A 10496-nucleotide genomic window follows, 5' to 3' on the forward strand; every position below is an offset into this window, starting at 1 on the left:
TATATTTGTCTTATTATTGTTATTGGAAATATCTTCTACACGTAATGTGCAAATTCTAGCAAATGTTGGGTTGCAAGGGATGACGGGGAGTAAGAAAAGAAGTAGTTGGGCATGCGCATTCGACAGAAAGCAGACGAAAACCTCGATGCTTGCAGTAGGCGTGGATGCCCAAGGAACAGCATACGACAAGAGGAAAGACAGAAAATGTGCATCTGAGTGAGGCGCATGCGTAGGTTCCGCTTGCCGAAGTAAAGCGAGAGAGCGCATCCAGAAGATTGCAGTGGAAATAATTGTGGTAATTATAAGTAAACAATTTATAAATATAATGAAATACGTACTTTTTCTTATTAACAGGGGATGCCGGGCATACAGGCGTTCCCTTACGCTACGCTGCTGCCACTTTCTTCATTCCACCATTTCATTCATTTCTCATAATCACCGTCTCTTTTAGCTTAACCGGCATAACCGTGGGACGTAAAACTCAAAGATTTCATTTTTTCTTTTTCATAGAATCATTACTCAAGCCAAAACTAAGGACCAATTAAAAGAATGTTTCAATTTTGAATTGTCTACTAATCCCCTATCAATATCCAACGGAGATGGAATGTTTCGACAGTCAGATAAATCTCAATTAATGAGTATCATCGATCTCCTCGTTCCACCTTCATCAATCGTGAACTGTGGACCAGGAAAGGAAATAACTGTTGTAGATGGTAATTATTTACTACATAAAGTCGTGTGGAAAAAACTTGCGACGTTTGAGGAAATTTGCAACCAGTATGGCGATTATTTGATGCACTCGTTTGGTAACAATAACAATAGTCTTTGACAGGTACAATTCAGTTAGCACTTAGGATTGGGAGCATGTAAGAAGAGATAGCCATACTATAGACAAGGAAAGCTTAAAAATGGACAATATTCCAGCGGTCACTCAGCTTGAATTCCTGAAAAATGTTTGCAACAGAAGTTCATTTCTTAACATTCTCATCCCGCATTTAAGGAACAATTTTGGTTTCACTGTTTTACAAGCAACTGATGACGCAGATATTTTGATTGTTCTCAAAGCAACTGAAGAAGCACAAAGAAACAATGTGACAGTTGTTCGTGAAGACACGGATTTGGTTTGTTTTACTTACCAATTATACGACGAGTGACATGAACATTTCGTTTCTATGACCTGGAAAGACAGCCAGAACTACCAAAGGAGGATTTGATCGAATTACTTCCATAAAAGCCGTGAGAAATTGCATTGCAAGTTTTCAAGATGTTATCCTTGCTTTCCATTCACTTACTGGTTGTGACACAAATTCAGCTTTATTCGAAAAAAAGGAAAGAAAACGTGACACAAAATATTTAAGAAGAATGGAAATTTTCTGAATCATTAACTTTTTACTAGATAGATGTTGATCCTGACCATCTTGTTGCTTATGGAGAGAAAATTCTAATGGCATTATATAGTACTGGATTATTTGGCTATTTGAACGAGGCCAGGTAATTATATTAATAGTTTTAATTTCTTAATGATTAAAGATTTCTTCTTTAATCACTGCCACATTTCTTCTCTCATTTCTGTCACATTTCTTCTCTTTTTTCGTGTTAGTTTAGTGTATTCTTTATTTTTTTCAACATAATTTTTAACCCTTCAGATCTCTGAACAAAGAAATACAAAAAGAAATTGTCGTTGACAAATTGAGGTTACTTTAGATACCTCTGGTACAATCCAAAGAAAAGAATAGAACAGTTTTGATCCTCCGCCATCTGTTTAACAGAAACTATTTATATATCAATGAATATTAAATTTAAACAGTACTTTCAAGAAAATTGATTTAGATGTTTTTATGTTGTTTCCGGCGTGTTTACTTGGTACACAAACTTTTTATTATTGTTTTACGTACCATTTATATGAGCGCAAGGTAAAACGAAGTCCTCTCACTTCCGAATTTGATCATGCTGCACTTCCTCCTCCATCAGCTGCTGCTTGATTTCACATTTTTCGGAGTTACTATCAGGTACAAAAGTGCTTCCACATCAACCTCGATCCATGTGACTGCTGATGGCAACTCAAAAGATGGACACTATGTATAAGTAATGGGAGGATCGCAAGTAGCTCCAGATTGGATTTCATCCTTAATTTTCTGTAACTGTAAAAAAAATCTTGTAGCTCTATGTGCCCTTGCAGACGTTCCAGACTTCACTGCTCCGAAAGTTGCAAATTCTGCTTGACAGAAAATTCGTGTAGTAACAAACTACAAGAGGAAGTCCTTGAAGGCATTGATATTGCTTGAACAGAGACAATGCATCAAAATGTTTGAGATAATTGAATTTGTATATTAGATATGTATTTTACATATTCTTATCTTTCAGGAGCAAGGTGAACTAATCCTATAATTGTTTAATGTACCTTGGTAATGTCAGTGTATTGAGAAAGTATTAGTGCCTTAAATTTGAAGAAAACGCTGTAGATTTGCCAATTTTCAAGAATTTTAAAGTTTTGGTGCTCTTACAATACAACAAAAACAAGCAAATGGTCTAATGCTATTCACATCATTACTCTAAGAACTGTACTTAATTACACATTAAAGTATAGATTACCTCACATACTTTCAGTTTCGTACGTATTAGTTTTTTATTTTGTGGTACTACAGCCGATGGTATAAGAGAAATTGCATTTCTAATAACTACGGAAGCTGCCATGTTTGATAGCCATTATGAACACCTTCCGACGCTCGGATTTATGGGGACTTTTTAGGGTAAGTACATATTTAGTAGTTCTAAAACATATGTAAAAATAAGCTTGCCCTTAAATTGTTCTACCTTAAAGGGTTATTTGCCTGAGGTATTAATTCTCTCCTCAAATCAGAAGTGGCAGAAATTGTAACATTTCTCCAAGAAAAAAAAAGAACTTTAGTCTGGACACTGAAACAGCTGATTAGTTATTTCCGCATACAGTTAGCAACTATGATATATGTTAGTAGGACAAGTTCAATGAACATTGTGCTTCGTTTGTTCATCGAGAGTTAACAGCGCCACCTATGAACTGTGGTAAAATGTCAACCCGCGATTAGCGTCAGAACAGAAGAAAAGGTAAACGTCGACGGATCTAAAATTACACTTCGGATATAAGAATACAAGTTAGAAATTGTAATGGTTTCCGTTAAATTGAATAGAAGCTATTCTTGTGATTTTATTAGAGTTGAAAATTAAATTAAGATTCGCTTGTGAAGTGGTGTGAAAACAAAGCCTGCAATATGATATTATAAAATCGTATTGTAAGTGTGTGTTTGATGTGGCATATTCAACGGGACCGTAAGTATGTTCTAAATTCTAACCTTTTTATTTTTGCGCCATTTTGGACCGATTAATACTGCGATTCCGAGGGATATGTTCATCGGATCACACGTAACTATATCTTTAGTTATATTTGAAATATCGTTTAAATTAGTTGAAACATTTTTGGATTTAAAACTAAAAGGATTAAATGTCATTTGGACAGAAATAATTCATGGGCCGCACCGCTATCAAAAGAATTGAAAGGGGAAGATTTCAATTTAAGTGTTGTTTGTTATGTTAAGTGTTAAATATATTTATATAGTTGTTACATATATTGGAAATAACAACTATATAAATAACATAACAAACAACACTTAAATTGAAATCTTCCCCTTTCAATTCTTTTGAAATTTCCACTACTCATTAAGGCGGGAGGAAAAACAATTTGAAGCAGCGAGAGGACCACAGAGATACCAAAAATCACTGCGCAATCCACCATGTTCCGACACCACTTAACTGTCGGAATAGAAACGAGAGGCACCTAAGAGGTGCGGGATAACAATACCACATTTATAGCAATAAAGCACATACTAGCGGTTCCACCACTAGTCTTAGGCGACTAGAACCATGAGCAAAATTAGACAAGATAATGAATATGAATTTAGTGTTAAAATAATTTGAAAATAATTAATGCATTTTCATTGAAAATTGGTAGCAATACGGTCGTTACGGAATAGATGGTAGAGCAAGGGAATAGCAACTAATTTTGAACAGTCTCACCCTAATTCGAAGTAGTTCCATTCTTCTCCTTTTTACTGATAGGTGATGTTTAGGCGCTGTCCTCGAAGTTCCAATGACTTGCAGGTTGGGTTGTCCTGATGAAGTTCATGATGAAAACTTGTCCGACAATCAACCATGGCATTGAATGACAGATCCCAAAGGCAGTCGTGGTTCAGATCCAAAGACCAAGATCGTGCTCTCTCAATTGCTTTTGACCTGACTGTCCCTCTGACGTCAGAATGAGATGATGGTGACAGCACAGAGTTTCCTTAGCGTGGTGGATTACCCAAAACTGACATTGACTAAGTCCATGTTTCTAAATGTCGTCGACTCAACACAAAGTTCTCAAACTTACTTCTGTATTTATTACTTGCTTGTTGTAAGATCGTGTCGTGGGTAAACGAACGAAACGGACAATGTGTTGTAATAGCCTGACAATGAGGGGCCAATGAGGTCGAACCAATTGAGAGAAGCAATTGATCTAACAAAGCAAATTAAAAACGTCGCGTGAGAGACTGGTAGGCAAAAGGTAATAGGAAGTTGCTACCAGTGTTTATTACAAATTACAAGTACAAAGACTTCCTCAATAACAGCAAAGCAATAGTTAATTAATCTTTGAATGTAAAGTCAGCTAGCGACGTACAACAAAATATTGGGGTTAATAACATAATTAGAGTTGAAAATTAAATTAAGATTCGCTTGTGAAGTGGTGTGAAAACAAAGCCTGCAATATGATATTATAAAATCGTATTGTAAGTGTGTGTTTGATGTGGCATATTCAACGGGACCGTAAGTATGTTCTAAATTCTAACCTTTTTATTTTTGCGCCATTTTGGACCGATTAATACTGCGATTCCGAGGGATATGTTCATCGGATCACACGTAACTATATCTTTAGTTATATTTGAAATATCGTTTAAATTAGTTGAAACATTTTTGGATTTAAAACTAAAAGGATTAAATGTCATTTGGACAGAAATAATTCATGGGCCGCACCGCTATCAAAAGAATTGAAAGAGGAAGATTTCAATTTAAGTGTTGTTTGTTATGTTAAGTGTTAAATATATTTATATAGTTGTTACATATATTGGAAATAAATTGTTAATCAGATTAAAATTTACTGAATACTTCTTGCTCACTAAATCATTTGCCTTTAGTTCTGCATCAAAGGAGATTACATTAAACCCTTTCGAGAATAGCAGTGTACCCGTTATGGCGCATTACTGCTACAAAATCTAAAATTTCCGCTTTCAACTTTTACAACCTTAAAAAAAGCGGGTTTTTGCAATCGACTCAACGTCTCAGGGCTTTATCGAAACCGAAATTAATTTACTAATACTTCCTGTTTCAATACTGATTTCCACATAACAAACATTGTAAAAGATAGTGAGTAATGGATTTTTGATATGGACTCAGCATTGATGTTATTCCTCTATTGGAACCAGTAGTTGTAGATGTATTAATTATAAAGTTTGAATATTGAATTTGCATGGTTTGGAAGTCTACCGTAGTTTCACATTGACAAACGAAACACTTCTTTGGATTTATTCTCAAAGAAAAAGAAAGAGAGTCTAAAATGTCGAGAAATAATTGTTAAATTTGATTTCTTTTCAAACGTGATGATCTTTATTTGGTAGATGTATACTTCCCATTATTTGACTTACAGTTTTACCCCTTTCAATGGTTTGGGTTTGTGATAGTAGGGTTTTTTCCGCATTCTCATTCTCGAGAGAAAAATGAATTTGGAAACTATCAGACCTTCTCAGAAGTAAATTGTTACACAAGAAAATATGAAAATAATTATTATTTTTATTATATCAATTTACAACTATAGAAAATTGTATTTACACATATATACAAATATGAGATGATACAAAACTTTGGCAACAAAAATAATCCCACTCAATGGTACATATGTATCCAACACAATGATTACGAAAGAAAAGTATCACATCGGTGGTACAATAAAACAAATATATATACACAATTTTATATAAACTTTTTAAAACTAAGTTGTAGTCATATGAAGATAAAAAAAATATTTGACTGCACTTACTATTTCTGGGTTATTATTATTTATTTTAACGTCTCACGGATATCTCCTTTAGGCTAAAGGAGACGGACCATTAACGAAAGTGAATTAGTGTGAAATTAAATTTTTGTACTCTTCCACCGGGAATCGAATACAGGACCACTGTACCAAAAGAACACGCGCTATCCACTACACAAGCGGGAAAGGCTTTCCTAGGTTAATCTATCATTGTACATAAAAGCTAATGATGTTTAAGAAATCGAAAAATCCTTTCCGAATAAAATTATTCTCTTATAAAAGAAATGTATACATTTGAAAAGAGAAATTTTACACATGAACTGATATAGAAGCTTCTTAAATTAAAAGGGTCAAAATGGTCTTTCAGCGAATGACAAATGGCTGGTTTCTATTTGCATAAAAGGTCATCTTATATTATTATTCTTATTATTTTAAAAGGTAAAAAAGATTTGTTTCCATCCTGAGGAATAATATTTGAGTGCCTAAACAAGCGTGATTCATAGGCGATGGAACTTATTTCGCTAGTTCGCTTTATTCATCACGTCGCTAGTTACGGCGTTAACTAATTACCGAACTTAAAAATTACACAAAATAATCCAAGAAAACGATTCTCAAGAACTGAACCAAGTTTCTTTCATCAAGCCCATTCTTTCCTAATACTTTTTTTATCTTTATTTTCAAACCTCATCCACAATCTTATAAAGAACCATAATGATTCGAAAGGTTCAGATGAAATAAATACAGATATACGGAGCTTAGCAGTTTTTGTTATAAATATTATATTATCTTGTATATGATAAATAAAAGGAATAACTTTTTCTTTCACTCTATGTATATCGTATTATCTTGTTTCCTGTCAAAATGGCTTCATAGTTAACGGCTCCAACTTCGATTCATTGATTTGAATAAAGGATTATGTAGTATTTTCTTCAAAATTCAGTCAATGCATAAACGACTATGTTCGGATATGAACTCATGTCCATACAAAGCTTACCGAAGCATATGATACAATAAGGATACTCCTACATCCATACAAACCAAATAAGAAAGAAAAAAAAATGTAAAAGATAAAAGAGAAAATTAAATAAAAGAACCTCTCCTGTATAATTTTACATGTTATATGAGCTCCTGTTGAAATTAATCCTTTGTTTTATCTTTGTTATTATGATTATTATTATTAATAATCCATTAATTAAAGAATTTTTCTTTCAATTCCTCGAAAAGAATTAAATACTGACACTTTTCGATATTTGGGAAGAAAAATAGCAAAATACATAGATCGGCAAAATATCCTACCCGATTTAACCCTTTGACTACCAACAGGAGGGGAGGGGCCAGGTATTTGGTGCCCACCTCAGTATATTTTTTTTTATTACTCTACTAATCGTTTCTTTAAAATTGTAAGAAAATATGTTATTTTTCAACATGTTTAGCTAAAGCATATACCTTACGGTAGTTCAAATTCAACGTTAGTGTGTCTCATGAAATTTGCTATTTTAAGTTTGTGGGTACAAAGTACACCTCCTCCCTCCCTTCGTTGGTAGAAGATGTGACTGACATTTCAGTCCTTTTTTTTTGGTAAGAGTTTCTAATTTGTTTCTTTTGCGAGATATATATTTAATCTTAACAGATGGATACAAAATGATGCTCCCCCCCTTGGTAGTCCACGTTACAAAAATACCTCGGTAGTGTGAGGGTTAAACAGTAAAAGTTGCACTGTTCTTCCCGGTCGTCCAGTCTTGTTTTCTTCCTTTCTGAAACTTTTTTTTTTTTTTTAATGAAAAACTGAAGTTAGACTGGACCACTTAAACGCACATCAACAAAGAAACGAATCATATCTGAACAGAGAATTCACTGTTGTTAATAAGAGGTCTTCATTCAAAAAAGGTGCTTACTATCTTCTGTCTCTTAGTTTCGGCGTCTTCACCTTCAACCACTTCAAGTGATGCATTGTTTTCTGGAACGCTAGAATCTTCTGTCGAAGAATCACCATCTTTCTCCGTCATATGATCACCGCGCAACATACAAAAATTATGCAAAACACAACAAGCCATAATAATTTGAGGAACTTTCTCAATGTTATGCACATTTACGAATTGTATTCTCTTCCATCTTTCTCTGATAAGCTCGAAAGTACGTCCGATAGATTTCCTGTGAAGCAGAAAGTAACCAGTTAGTTCATACAATTTAACGATCACAAAGTATATTTCAGCAAAGAAATTATTCGCATGCTTGGTCAACAAAATGCAAGGAAACAATGATCAAAATGAATAGGACATTCAGCTCAAAGATCTAAATGATTCTGTAAGACTGGTTAGTTTAAAGTTAAATGTCCCTTTTCTGCACGAGGTTATAAGAGATCGACCTACAGCTTAAAGAAGTATGATGATCTTTTTAATACACCTTCGTTCCCCTTCGCTCCATTTTATAAATACATATATACATGGATCAGTCAGAAAGTTAGTTGCATTCCTTCGTAAATATTTTCGGTCAAACGCTATTTTGATGAAACTGTGTGACAACACTGCAGACATATAGCTGTATCGTGTGACGTAGCGGCTTTCACGAGGCAAGTGGAGTCCAAATTGGAAATGCGTGCAGTGATTCGTTTTTTGTGGGCGAAATGGTGTAACTGCACTGAAATTTATCGGCAGCTGCATGAAGTGTATGGTGAAAATGAATGTCACGTCAAGCTCTCGCGAAGTGGTGCAACATGTTTGAGAATGAACGTACAGATATTGACAATGCTGAGCGCGAGGGAAGACTATTACCCTCCTTATAGCCCAGACCTTTCACCATGTGACTTCACATGTTAGTCCCATAAAAGACAAACTTCCAAAGCAACGATACCACTCGGATGAGGAGGTGAAAGCTGCAACCCAAAAATGGTTATCGGGCATTGGATGGAATGTCTTTGCAAACGGCATAGAAAACTTGTCCCATGCCTCGACAAATGCTTAAATAACGAAGGTGATTACGTTGAAAAGTAGAAGTCCAATTTTAGAAATTTTAGAGGAGAGCAAAAATAATGGACATACTGTAGGGCATAATAGGACATAAGGCACAGGACAATATTACATTCATTATTCCATTATTTAATTCACTCATTATTTCATTAAATAATAACGATTTCGTTGAGTTGAATTTAAGTTTAACGTCCCTTTCAGCAGCGAGGCTATATGAGACGTGGACCTACTGATTAACGTGGGATCCGAACCACATGAGCTCCCGCCGGGAATCGAAAATAATGATTTCGTATGCTTTCTTATCACCATGTGAAAGAGCACATCATGCGCCATCATCATCATCATCATAGGTATTCTGCCTTTATTGGCAGGTCACTTGCCGCAGCTGAGAAGCTTCCATGCTCCACGGTCCTCCGCTAACCTTTTCGTCTTTGCGTATGATCTTTCTGTTTTAATATCATCCATTAATTGTAGTCTCTTTCGCCCCCTCCCTCTCTTTCCCGCCACCATACCCTCTAGGACGTCCCTCATGATACAATCTCTTCTTAGGCAATGTCCCAACCAGTTTCTCTTCCTCTTCCTAATAATATCTAAAAGTGTTCTTTTCTCACCCACCATTTCTAACACTCTCTCATTCGTTTTCCGCTCGATCCAACTAATTATTTCCATTCTTCTCCACGCCCACATTTCGAAGGCTTCCAGTCGATTTTCGTCACCTTTACATAAGGTCCACCTTTCCGCCCCATACAGTACAACACTCCACACGAAGCATTTTATGAGTCTTTTTCTCAACTCTTTGTTCAAGGTCCCACAAAACAGACTTTTCTTTCTTTTGAAGGCTTCTTTCGCCATTCCTATCCTTGCTTTTATTTCACGTTCGCATTTTATGTCATTACTAAGAACACTACCCAGGTATCGAAAACTATTCACTTGCCATCTATCATCTATTCATGCGCCATCTATAAGTATAAAAAAACTCAATTTCGAAAAAAAAATGGACTTAGAACCTTTGCGCTCTAAGGACTCGATATCACAAATTTGTTTGAGTAATTTTGTAGCAAACACGAAGTATTATTAACGTAAACCTGTCAATGCTTTTAAGAGGACCGTCGTTCTTGCTCAGTTCGACATCTAAGTTTAAGACGTCATGATTAATTTGAATCCGCACTCTTTGACAATGGAAAATTTATGGATAACACAATTTTCATTTAATCAAACCAAAAACACGTACTGACAAAGGCACACGAAGAGCAAAGGGACAAAAACGTTTCGGCATATTGTCGCCATCTTCAGTGCATATCCCTTGAGAAATCTACGTTGCTTGAAGAATTACATACTTTGATCAGTTACGTTAGCTGAAGAAATAATATTCATACATCTTGAAATTTTGCTGTTAAATTTCCTTGAGAATACCATGCTATTTTCCCATT

Source organism: Thermobia domestica, chromosome 2 (genome assembly GCF_964235325.1).
Source record: "Thermobia domestica chromosome 2, izTheDome1.hap1.1, whole genome shotgun sequence".
Lineage (NCBI taxonomy): Eukaryota > Metazoa > Arthropoda > Insecta > Zygentoma > Lepismatidae > Thermobia > Thermobia domestica.